The following is a 13947-nucleotide window of genomic DNA, read 5'->3' as shown; positions in this document are numbered from 1 at the left end:
GGAAAGCCAATGGTGAGCCTCGTGTATGTCTTGATCTCAGACGCGTAAACGAGGCTGTGTTAAGAGAACGTTTTCCCATGCCAATAGTTGATGCATTGTTGGCAAGAATAGGGAAGGGTCAAGTTCGCAGTAGAGTTGATATTCGGGAGGCGTTCCTTCAAACAGAACTTGCTACCGAGTCCCGAGATATAACAACATTCATCACTAGTCGAGGACTTTTCCGATTTAAGAGACTTCCGTTTGGTCTAGTATCAGCTCCTGAAATATTCCAAAAAGTCATGGATGAGATATTGGCAGGATGTGAAGGCAAGTAAATTATTTGTGTTGATTTGTTGTAACCAAATCAGATAACCAACCCCATCACTGGAATTAACAGGTACAGTTTGCTATCTGGATGACATTTATGTGGAAGGAGAGAATCAGAAACAACACGACGATCGTTTGAAAAAAAATTTAGATGCTCTTAAGAGTTTTGGAGTCGCCCTTAACCACAAAAAAATGTGAAATAAGTGTTTCTGAAGTTCATTTTTTGGGACACGTAATCTCGGCTAATGGTATTCGTCCGTCGCCTTCAAAAGTAGAAGCATTGGTATCTTCCAGTAAATCCAGCCGAAGTTAAAAGTGTTATAGGCCTTGCCAATTACATGAATAAGTTTATTCATAATTTGGCAACGCTTGATGAGCCTCTTTGTAAGCTGATACAGCAGGGAATTAAGTTTAAATGGGATGATGAACAGCAGAAATCGTTCGACGGAATTAGGAACGCACTATTTAAATCAATGAATCTTGGGTACTTCAACGTCGACCACGCAACGTCGGTGATTGTAGATGCAAGTCCTGTAGCCTTGGGTGCCATTATAATTCAAACGAACGATTGCGGAGACCATCATGTTGTATCCTACGCATCCAGTCTTTCACCGATACAGAGAAAAGGTACTGAAATCCGGAAAAGGAGGATTTAGCAGCAGTATGGGGAGTCGAACGTTTTCAAATGTATCTACTGGGTAAACATTTCGATCTTGTAACCGATTGCAAAGCTTTACAATTCCTGTTCACAACTCGCTCGAAGCCTTGTGCTCGAACTGAGAGGTGGGTGCTCCGGCTTCAAGCATTTGATTACACAGTCAAGCATATACCAGGAGAAAAGAACGTGGCGGATGTTCTATCACGCCTATCAACGTTAAAACCAATACCCTTTGACCATTCAGAAGACCTCTATGTCAATGAAGTCGCTACAGCAGCAGCAACCAATGTTGCAATCAAGTGGGAGGAGATCGACGGAGTGTCAAAGCATGATGAGGAAATCCAACAGATTTTGCAAACTGTCGGTAACGGTAGATTATTCGAACTTCCAGTCGCATACCGAGTTATTGGACCAGAGTTGTGTCAAGTGGAAAATGTTTTGATGAGAGGAGATCGTATTGTTGTCCCAGAATCTCTTCGCAGTAAAGTATTATCGCTAGCTTATGAAGCTCATCCCGGAACTCGAATGATGAAAAATCATTTGCGTGCATCTGTATGGTGGCCCAAAATGGATACCGATGTTGACCGATTCGTTAAAAAATGTCGTGGTTCACTCTTGTTTCCGCTCCGGATGCCCCCGAACCAATGAGTCGCCGGGATCTGCCATCTAGACCATGGGAGGATGTTGCCATAGATTTTTTGGGCCCATTGCCAGAAGGTCAATACTTGTTAGTAGTAACAGACTACTATGGAAGATTATTTGAAGTGTGTGAAATGACAAGCATTGCAGCTGAATCTACTATAATGGAGCTATCAGTTATATTCAGCTGGTTTGGAATTCCTGTTACTCTGACAGCTGATAATGCTCCTCAGCTAAACAAAGAATGTGAGGAATTTTCCACATTTTGTCGTAACTATGGCATACAATTGAACAATACAATATCTTACTGGCCTAAAATGAATGGGGAAGTATAAAGGCAAAACAGAACGATACTGAAACGGCTTCAAATTGCCCAAGAACTTGGTCAAGATTGGCGATGTGAATTACAAAAGTTTCTTCTTACATACCGTGCTTCTTCCCATTCTACAATCGGTCGATCACTTGCTAAACTTATGTTCGGTCATAAGATTCGTACCAAACTACCACAACTTTCAGGTATTCGCGCAGATGATTAGGAAATAAGAGATCGCGATCAAATTCAAAAGGAGAAGGGAAAGAAGTATAGCGACAATAAGAGACGAGCCAAAGAAAGTAATATAATTGTGGAAGATCGTGTACTGACTAAGAGAACGAAGAAAGATAATAAGCTTAGTACGGTATTCACTAATGAAGAGTTTGTTATTTTGACCAAACTTGGAGCGGATGTTATGATCAAATCTTTAGCGTCGGGGAAAGAGTATCGAAGCAATACGGCTTACTTGAAGAAAGTAGAAGCCAGTACCTCTGTAAAATCAGTGGACACGAATGACTCGCAGGCTCAGAAACTCGCCAAAGCAAACATGTCAAGTGATACAAGGGAGCCTAATACCCTGGACAGACTATGGCTTATATCATGTAATATAAGCTGTCTTGCAATGAGCACTCATACAACTAGTTTTCACTGGAAATCCTATGTATGAGTGCACATTGCAAGACAGCTTATATTACATGATATAAGCCATAGTCTGTCCAGGGTATAACGATAATAGGGATATTACGGAGCAGGTTAAGAGCTGGAAGCGCAAGGAACCATCTTGGTTTCAAAACTTCGTGCCTCATTACATCAATAAGTGTTAAGGGGGAGATAGTGGCAGACCACTCGGTTTATGATCAATATGAATGGTGGGAACAGACAGCGCCAATAGCGGCAACAGATGGCGCTGATGGCATGCATCCGGAGGGAAGAGAAAAAGGAAGGGGATTCAAGCTTGGTGAACGAACGAGAACGGTTGCGAATAAGTCCACAGGGTGATAATAAAAAGTAATCAAAAGGCGAGTGATATTAAAAAATAAATCCGAAACCTCTACAGGAATAGTGTTACACTTATTTCCTTTAACGTCATTATTTCTTTCAAGATGAATGCGGTAGTAAACAATCTTTGTGACCAACTGCTAGTTTTCACCATTCGAACTCCTTCAAGTATCAGATTGAAAGGTACAATTTCTACATTAGGACAGATGTTTTTGGTGTTATTATCGTTAAGCTCACTGATACGGATCAAAGTTTTAGGTTTAAGTTGAATATTTATCAGAGAGAATTTTCATTTCTTTTTCATACCGGAATCCCGACTACTTTTCCAATAGGGCCTGTGCAGAAAAGCACTAATGATTTCCCGATGTCTTGGGGAATGCTGTGCAAACTTACGAATCAGTTCTTGTTAAAATATTCACTATTAAAAAAAAAGTATTTAGAATAAAAAATTAAAAAAAACGTGAAATTTTAATAATCATCATAACTTGTGCTCGATTCAATTTTTATTATCACTTTTTGATTTTGAATTGGAAATCCATTTATTATTTATGAATCATCCAAGGTCTCTTATATGTGTATTCTAATTGCTATTTTTGTCATTTCTATTGCAACTTTTAAATTTATTGTTGCCTATTTTCTATTGTATTCCACTTGTCGATGACTCATTTTAAATAGCTTATTACTTCTGACCAAGCAGGTGTATTGGTAATTTTTTATTGCAATATCGGAGCTTTCCCTTCTTTTAGTGATCATTTATGATACTGCCATTTCAATTTGCTGCTCCTTAACTTAAATTTCAAACATATACATGATATCTTTAATCATTTATGCTTAAATAATGTCCTCATAGGCGTAGCCAGGGGGGGGGGGGGGCAGGGGGGGGCAACAGCCCCCCCCCCTAATCGGTGGCATTTTTTTTTGAATATATTTTTTCCCTTTTATTTATTTTTTAGGTTACCCTTGATCTCAGCTTCGATGAAAAATCTAAAGGACACTCATAAATGTGTTTATGTTTATGTTTATTTTTGAAATAGTTTAATGGTCAGCCTGAATTGGAATAATAGACCATGTATCAACTGCTCTTTTCTTACAGTCTTATTCTCTAAAGATTGAAATCAACCCTGATTTTCGTAAATGTTTTACTCAATTAGATCTTTAATTAACTATTTTCGTTCAAAAACAAAGCTTCGAAGCAATTCTTTTTTCCTGTTAGTTTCACATTCACGAATATGGGCACTGTTTTATGTTTCATAGCATTGATCCTGAATTGAAGGGTATTTGATGTTACTCATGCTGAGAAACAATAAAACCGCTAATAACATACTATTTATAAGTGTATTTTGAACTATATGGCATGGTAATGGAATTTCGTGAGCATTTCGTTTCCATTTACGTCATAGAAAACTGTGCATTTATTTAATCTAATTTTCTGAAAATACATTCATTCATATTTTCCTATATTACCGTTTATACGAACCGGGTCACCAAATAGAAAGCACCTTGGATCACTCGCTGTATGAAAAGACGGTTCATTGACAGAAAATTCACCGATGAACTTTGCACCACTACATTGTCGGTATCGTTCGGTTCCATTTAATTGACGAGCATGTTAGTGCTGGTAGTGAAAGAAGTGCTTGTTGTTTGGTCGAATTGACCGGTTTTAATCTGGATTAAAATAGTTGTGCAGTGTTGTGAAAGAAACCGTAAATGGATATTCGGAAGTTTTTCAGCTGTCAGTATCTGACTGTTATTTTCAGCGTAATAAGAAATTAAAAAATTATTTAATTTTATGCTACAGCTAGCTCGAAGCGAAAAAATGAAAGCATTCCCGAAATAGGAAATGAGTTCCATTCAGCAGTATCTTCTACATCGTCCACTGATGAGGTGCTTGATATAGTACCAGGATTGGTGGGAAGCTCGCATATGGCATCTGGATCCGACGATGTTGGTAAGCATTTTCTTTTGCTTGTTTTTTAATTCGTAAATGATCACAACGGACCTCGCATCTTTGATTAGAACCAAGATTTATAAGGTGTTTCACTGAAAAAACCTCTTTCAAAAAATATATTTATTCAGTAATTTTTTGAGGTTGTTTTTGTAGTTTTTACATTTGCATATCCTAATTAAAATGTACAAACAGTGACCCTTTAAAGTGTAGTTGTATTTGTTTATTTTTTTATATACACATCGGCTTTCCATGTTCAAAACAATGCATTAATTAAACATATGCTATATGCTCTCTATCGATAATTCAATCCACATCCCTTTCAAATCATCTTGCCTTAGGAGCGTATCTGCATTTAAATAGAGTTTTTTTTTTATATATCGACATAATATATTCAACAGGACTGATTAACCAAATCCTACCTTCAGCGTATGACCCAAACTTAGCGCGCGAAATGCTATTCCTATTGGAGATGATTATGAAAAACTAACGCCTTGCTTAACAAGGCATGACATAGAACAACAAAAAATCCATAGAGCGAAAATAAGCGTTAAACACTTCTTGATAGAGCAAAGAGAATATGAAATAAAATCGGAGAGGCGGGAAACGCATTGTAATGAATAAAATTCATTCAGTATTTTAACTAACGGTTTACTTTGATTTTCTGTTTGCAATGCAGTAAACCGGTTGCTTACGCTCCTGCGAACAAGAGCGGAAACTGTGTCAGTGTGAGAGAACTGAGAAGCAACCTTTTCCAGCACCTACCACCGAGTCATTTTGTTCATTCTCGTAGACTGATTATGTTTGTTATTTATTTTCTTCGAAGTGGTTCTCGTTCATTAGTTAGGTTCATTTTTTTTCTGAAAGATACGTACCCAAAGAACTGCCATTCGTTCGATAATGACGACCATTCATGCGTTCACCTCGATTCTCAACTTGGAGGGTACGTGAACGAAAAGTACGTTAAAAAAGCGACTGATTGGTGAATTTGAAGAGCTAAGAATCTTAAATCAGGGGCCAATCGACCACCATCAAGTTTTTTTTTGTTAACATTTATAATTGCACGATTATTTGAAGGCTCGTTTTACAAAAATTACTAATAAAATCATTGATAAATCTACATTTTGAATTAATTTTTTGTTTGTTCCTGTGTAATTAACCGATAAATAAATAAATATTTCGCACACATATTAATGATATTGTTGTGTTATAATTAACATGCTTTTAGCATATTTTCTCCACGCTTAAGCGAGATAACAATAATTTATTAGACATTGCCATGAAAATCAACAAAACGATAATTTAAACAGCTATATTTAGCGGTCATGTGCACCAGTTTGGATAAAACAGATTTTTTTTTAGAAGAATAGAAATTACTTCATGAGAAGTGATCATCCTGTTAAAATATGGCCAACATAAATCATTAGGACGTCATGCGACAATTTTGGAAGCTGTTCTTATATTATAATAAAATTTGAAAGTTTTCCCAGCTCTACATTAGAAAATTTTAAACTTTATCTTCATATGAAAACGTGATTATCCCGAACACAATTTCATTCCGAATTTCACATTTTTTTTTAAGTTTGGGAACTTTCCAACAAACTTGTGCATAGTGTTGCACAATCAAGTTTAGATTCATGAGAGTAATGGAGTCGTAGTCCGCAATCGGGGCCCAAAATTTAGTAATTTTGTGTAGTCCGTGATAACCAATTTCCAAAGTTCGTGATCCAGAACATGGCCTCAAGCATAGCTTCAACATAATCCTATTGGCTTTGATTTTTTAGTTGAATAGTTATAATGAAATGCGGAACCAAATTGGATTGAAGGGATCTTTTTCGATACAAATGTTCGCCTTGATTTTGAAATTCTCCAATGAAACACCATCGAGATCTAGTGTTCTGAAGATGCGAGGTTCGACCTTTACGGATTAAATGACTTAATCAAAATGTTTACTATGCAGTTGCCTCGAAACGAAAACGTGATAAAATTTCCGCAATCGAAGATGAGCCTCAATCGACATCGTCTTCGATGTCTTTCGAAGTTGTTAAGGAGCTTGATGTGATACCCGTGTCAGTGGGGAGTTCCCAACACCAATCAGCACCACATGATGTGGGCATGTGGATGGGAAATGCTGCTACGATGACGATGACTGAAAAAATTGAGTTATTGAAACACCATTGGGTATCTCCAGCAAGTTATAACTTCTCTGGGGATTCAATTGATCCCCAACGGAAGTTTTTGATTAGTTGGCTTAAAACGTTCGCTCCATGGCTGGTCTATTCAAAGGAAGTTAAAGGAGCACTGTGTCTTTTCTGCGTGGTCTTCCCACCAACTGTGATCCAGGGTGTTTTGGGAGCCTTCATTGTTCGTCCATTCACAAAATACAAACATATGCATGAATCTTGCAAGAACCATATGCAGTCTCAATGGCACAAGTCAGCATCTATGGCTGCCAAAAATTTGATGGAAAATATTCCTGTTAACGTTCAACTGATCTCGGCTCACCAGAAATCCGTGGAGGAAAACAGGAAAATTATAAAATCTATTATTTCAACCGTTATATTTTGTGGGACTCACGATTTGCCATTCCGTGGTAAAGAAACCCATACCGGAATTTTTGAAGACCTGATTCAGTTCAGAGCAGAATCAGGAGACGCGGATCTGGATGATCATCTTTCTCATGCAAAGAAAAACGTTACTTATCTCTCGCCACACATCCAAAACCAGCTCATTTCCATCTGTGGTGACGTCGTCCGTGATGAGCTAATCGGAGATGTACAACAGGCTGCGGCATACAGCATTCTGGCTGACGAATGTTGCGATATTTCTGGGAAAGAGCAGTTGTCGGTTGGTGTTCGTTTTTTTGATATGAAAAAAAATGAAATCCGTGAAGAATTTTTGGGATTCGTTGAGCTAGATGCAATGGACGCTCATACGATTGCTACCAGTATTGCCAAATTCCTCGAAAGCACTGGTCTGGACCCTGAGAAATGTGTGGGCCAGGGTTATGACGGGTGTTCAACGATGGCTGGGAAAGACAATGGCGTACAAAAACGTTTGAGAGAACAATTTCCGAAAGCTATATTCGTGCACTGTGCCAGTCATAAGCTTAATCTTGTGGTCAATGACTTGAACCAAGTGTCGCAAGTTCGGAACACAGTGGCACGGTGAAGGATATCATCAATTTTTTTAAGGAATCCACGATTCGCAGGAAATACATTCCGAACATTCCCAGCCTCTGTGAGACTCGCTGGTCTCAGAAATACAAAAGCATTTCAGCTTTTAACCTGCATATCGATGCCATAATTGAAGCTCTTGAAAAACTTTCACAGGAAGGCAACAGCGCTACTCGCAAAACCGCTTATCAGCTTTATAGCGCTGTTGCAAGACCAGAATTCGTGTTTTGTTTGAAGGTGATTGCAAAATACTCTGCATTGATTGAGCCAGTAGTAAATAATATGCAGTCAAAATCAGTGGATATGCTGAAATGCAAAAGACACGTACAGAATAGTATCTGCATTATTAGAAGCCATCGTGAAAAATCCGATAATGTGACCGAAAAACTTTTGGCAGAAGCGTGTCTTACAGCTGAGAAAGCAAATATTCAAATGACTCAACCAAGAACCACGCAGTGACAAAAACACAGGGCAAACCCACCTGCATCCTGAGATAAGGAATATTGGAACCGAGCATTGATGATTCCTTACCTCGATTCCCTTATTATGTCGTTGGAAACACGGTTCGGTGAAGATAATACTCCTGCTTATTCATTATCGCTGTTGCATCCTGCAAACATGTTGAAACTGACATTTGAGGACTTCGAGCGCGAAACCAAGTCTTTCGTAAATTTTTATGATATTGAACATTTTTCTGGAGAGGCGGAGTTGTGGTACCAGCATTACATCAGCATGAACTCAGAAGGCAAAAACATCGAAGAGCTTGATCTTATAGATCTTCTTGCTGAAGCCCATCCATTCTTCCCTGCCACTGCGAAAGCAATCAAAATTGCACTCGCCCAACCATGCACAACATGCACCATCGAACGTTCGTTCAGCACATTGCGTCGGGTGAAAACCTGGCTGAGGTCCACAATGGCTGAACAGCGTTTGAATGCTCTTTGCTTGCTGAGTGTTCATCGTCAGATGATAAAAAAAGATCGTTCAAAATTTGAGGAACTAGCGCTGGAGAGATTCTCTGAAGATAAGAGAAGAATGATTCTGAAATAAGTATATTTTACGAAGCGTTATATTGTACTAATAATATAATATTTTATCACTATCAAATATACCAACAATTCCCTAAAATAGTAAAATGTTTCTTTTCAAGACCGCCAAAACTCGGAAATAAAAATATTTTTTTTAGTTATTTCTAGTTTTAATTGTTCATTGTGGTGACAAATTTTATGAAATCCAAATTAAGGTAAATCAAGGTAAAAATAAGTGATGGTCATTTAAGTTGTTTCCAATATTTTAACTTCAGAAATTGCAATGTGAATTATGAATTTTCAACCTTCAAACTGGTCATTGGTTCAGTTCTGCAACTGTTTAATTCATAGTTGAGATGCTAATTTCAAATAACAGACTAAAGTGGTCATTTTTATACGATAGATGAGGAGATGAAAGTCTAGAATTGATAGTTCCGTTAGAGTACGGCAGTATGAAAATTGTATATAGAAAGAGAAAGCGAGCAAGGAACATTGAGAAGGTACGAATCGGTCGTCATCTATTTTTGCTAAGCTCCTACATTGAAGAGGGATGGTGATGGGTTATCGGCCCCACTACCACCGCTGGCAAAAATAGAACGAAGACTGATTTGCTCATATACCTACGCCGTGGTGAAACAGTTCTATCGATTTGTACCCGCACTTAAGCTGCAAAAATAGAACGAATTTGTAAACCATGTTCTTCCAAATTCGAGATTTTTTTTTTAATTTTCCCACGATCCCCAATTAAAAAACGGAAAGAGTTACGGATTATCAATCAATTAAAAGAACTAAATGATCAACATATTTGTTCCGTCCACTAGCGGTCCTACGTCAAGCTTCCGTTCGTGCCCCTAGCAATAGACCCTTGTACTTTTTTAAAATAATTTTCACTTTCTGCTTGGGAAAATTCAGCTTCGATTAAATGATGATTGACTTAGTAGTCCGTCCGGTATAATAGTATTTGATATAATGGCGTTCAGCTAATCGGGGTCTGACATAATTCTCCAAATATAGTTTTTTTTGCCCCCCCCCCCCCCTAATTTGAATCCTGGCTACGCCCATGAATGTCCTTCCCTTTTGCACGTTCGTCAGAGGGTCAACTTTGAACAATTTTCTTAAAATTAACATCTTTAAAGATCTCTTTCAAGGCCACCCGGTCGACTCGTAACGGCAGCGTCCTATTCAAATACCCACAAGCCGGCGAAGTCCCTCTGAATGGGAAGGAGACTGTTGACTTAGGCAAATTTCTCCGTTTTTTTTCGCCAAATCAAGACTGTCGGGAACCCGGTAGGGAACTTGGTCAATTTCCAGATTCGACACAAACTGTGTGTGTGAGAGCTTTGCGTTCTATTTCACTTGCAGCAAAAAGCTTTCAAACGACGACGATGACGACGACAACGACCCTCTTCACCATTCATCCATTCATTGAGAATGCGAGAGAAAGAGATTGCTATGCTTTTTCACTAGGTCACACAGAATTTCTAGTTCAGTGTTTGCATTTCCCGACCGTTTTCTATTTACTTTGATGTGCCGTTTCCCGAAAAACATTCCATTTGTCGCTGCCATCGTCGTCCTCGAAGGCAACGTCAATAACACTGCTGACAGGGAGAAATCGGAAGGCCAACAACCGTCGTGGTGCCCAGGTCCTCTCACCGGTTGATGAATGTTAAATATTTACTCAAGGCAAAATAATTTGACAAATTTGTCAAACAGCTTAAAACGAGCGAGAAAAATGCTTTCCTTCAGCCTGCCGTAGGGACTTCACCGCAATTATTGGCAATCAGTCAAATCACTCAGTCGCAGAAGAAGATACAAGCAACTTTCCCCCTAAGGTTGACATGTGCGGCAATGGTTTATAATTGCGTCCCCTTGGATTAAAGTATCCCTTGCTTAGTCACCATCGCCACCAACAGAGCACAAAACACAACCTGAAACGCCACCCCATTGTTAGCTCTTGTTTTTTTCATCCTCTCCGCACTCGGAACACCGCTCCCTACTCGACCTCACATTATTGCTTGTCATTTGTCAACAGTTTAATACACATGATCTGTGTCTCGGTTTTACCCTCTCTCCTTAACGACTGCAAGCATTGCTAGGTCTTCCTGCTGGATGGATTTTAACAAGCACTACCGGAGGAGGATTTACGCTAGGGTGGTTCTGAGCATCTTTCAGGAGAGGCCAGTACGAGTAGACATCGATTTCCAGCGACCACCATCGCTCTCCATTTCAGGAAGTTCAAACACAAGTGCCTCACGGACGGGACCAGCAAAGCGAATGTACGAAACTGTTTGGATTATCATTTCCCTTGTTACCTCTTCAATTGGACCGTTCACCCCATTTTCGTACTATCCATATAGCGGTGTAGAGACAACCAAATCGAAACTAGTTGCTGAGGTCGCAGTGCCACACAGAAGACCTTTATTTATTACCACACATCCCAGATCCAGGATCGCAGACGACAGCCGGGGACGATGAAAGTGGCGTACACAAATGTGCAAATTTTCCGACGATGTATAAAGAAGCTGATCTATCTGTGCGGAGTGGAACGACGACGAGTCCACCGGGAAATCCCACAGCTAAACAGCGACATATTTGACCAATAAATCAGTGGGAATTAAACATTTTTACCATGCCATTGGATGGGACATTTTATATTCTATTTGCGGATCGTCATCTGGTACATTCAGTGTGTTATGTTTTACTGGCTTTGTGGAACGGAAAAGTGTTTATCCGCCTGCAATACAAAATGGATTGTTCATCGATGGTCAATGGTTACATTTTCACGACTTTTTGATTGCTGAGGAAGGGATAGTAACATGCAAAAGGTGGATCACGATGATGGATAAGGGATTTATGAGGCAGGGCCGTGGAAATCCAAGTGGACGTTGTCGTTTTTATTTTATTCGGTCTACAAGTTTCGGAGATATAGCTGGACATGGTCCGATGAGTATGGGCCATAAGATAAGAGCCGACCTTAAACGTTTGGAACCCATCATTCGACACCTCAAATGGCTAAACAAAATTGAAAATAAATCCAGTGGTAGTCCCAATGAAGTCGTTGAAATACACAACCCGGAAGATTTCCTCGACCGGACCGGAAATCAAACCCATTGTCATTATTCTGGTCGGATGAGGGACGATATATAGGCTAAATGAACAATTTTGGACGTACTTCAATGAACATTAAGTTGAGAGCAGTTATAAGCTCGTGTACGAGTGCCAAAGCTAGAAATAAAAACCACATTGATCCACCGGGCAGGTGAATAGAACCTTTATTACACAGTACACTGGAGTCGCTTTTTACGCGGGTGATACGTCCCGCGTAAAAAAAAACCGCGTAAATTCCGGAATCCGCGTAAAAAAAAACCGCGTAAATTCCGAAATCCGCGTAAAAAAAAACCGAGTAAAAAAAGACCGTGTAAGAAAAAACCGCGTAAAAAGCGATATACCGCGTAAATTCTGAAATCCGCGTAAAAAAAAACCAAAATCCGCGTAAAAAAAAACCGCGTAAATTCCGGAATCCGCGTAAAAAAAACCGCGTAAATTCCGGAATCCGCGTAAAAAAAAACCGCGTAAAAAAAAAACCGTGTAAAAAAAAAATCGCGTAAAAAGCGACTCCAGTGTATAATCTCGTTGTTGATACTATCCATAGATAGACGAGGCCTTAATGGATATTTATATTTTTATTGGTTTATGCACTGCTCAATTGAACAGAAATTGCTAGTTTGAATGGGATATCAAAGCATAATTCAATAATCAATTGATTTATGTATTCACGTTTCTTTCCTAACATGACAATAACTTTAAGATCTATGTGAAGCTGATATGAGTTTTACGTAGTATGAAGTATATTTAAATCACTTTCTTCTTCTTGGCTTACAACTGAGAACAACTCAGAACATCCCAGCGGCACCGACTGGGATTGAACCCAGGCCTTTGGGGTTGGAAAGGCAATCACGCTTACCACTGGACCACCGGCGCCGCTATCAAGATTTTAGGATTTCACACTCACACTCTAGTCATTTTTCATGATTCTAAACTTAGAACAAACTCCTTCTGAACAATGAATTTGCTCAATGGAGATTTACGTAAATCTGCACTGATATCATAATACGGAAATTTAACAGATTTTTTTTTACAGATTCAGCAAGATACAGATTAAAAAGATTTTTTGCGATGAAAATACTCGTGCAACACGAGAAAAGATCCTATCATTTTAGATCGATTCTCTTCATCGATTTTCTCTTTCGCGAATAACCCGACGGCAAATGAATTTCTCAGTCAGCATGTTGATTCAGGCGCAAGCTAACTATAGTCTGGCGGATAGAATTTCGATCATAGATCAATATCATCAATATATTGCGGAACCAATTCAATATATTGTAGACCAACACTTGAAAACGTACTATCAAATTTTATAAACAAAACGTAGGGGAAATCTTATCCTACCTGATGGTCATGTTGATTTGCGATGGCGAGCTTTGACTTCCAAGACATCATCGAAAGAAGTCATTGTTTACAAAAGCTGTCAACTTCAACTCTATCTTGATATGGGAATTGACATCCGCTTGATGACCTTGACAAATGTTCAAAAAATACTTTTTACAAATTTATGGTGGTCCTGAAAAAGAACCGTTTTGTCGTGATGGCTGAGTAATGCTGAGCTATTATGGTGTGAAAAACGCAGATGAGACTTGTGAGCTGTATGTTGTTTGGAATGAAGGTGACGTGCTTGACATAGATGGCCCAAAGCGACTCACGAAGAGCTACTGATTCCGATCAATTACGGTACGGCTTCTTCCTCCTTCTATGGATGCTCGTGTGGGCTGCAGCTTTTGTTGTGTTCTGGAGAACAGTGTTCAACACCACGCGCCGCTGCTGAT

The sequence above is a fragment of the Ochlerotatus camptorhynchus genome, unplaced genomic scaffold, assembly GCF_037179485.1.
Source record: "Ochlerotatus camptorhynchus isolate MF236.1 unplaced genomic scaffold, CSIRO-AGI_Acam_v1.1 ptg000406l, whole genome shotgun sequence".
NCBI lineage: Eukaryota > Metazoa > Arthropoda > Insecta > Diptera > Culicidae > Ochlerotatus > Ochlerotatus camptorhynchus.
The sequence above is the reverse complement of the archived record's forward strand: the minus strand, read 5'-3'. Positions refer to the sequence as shown.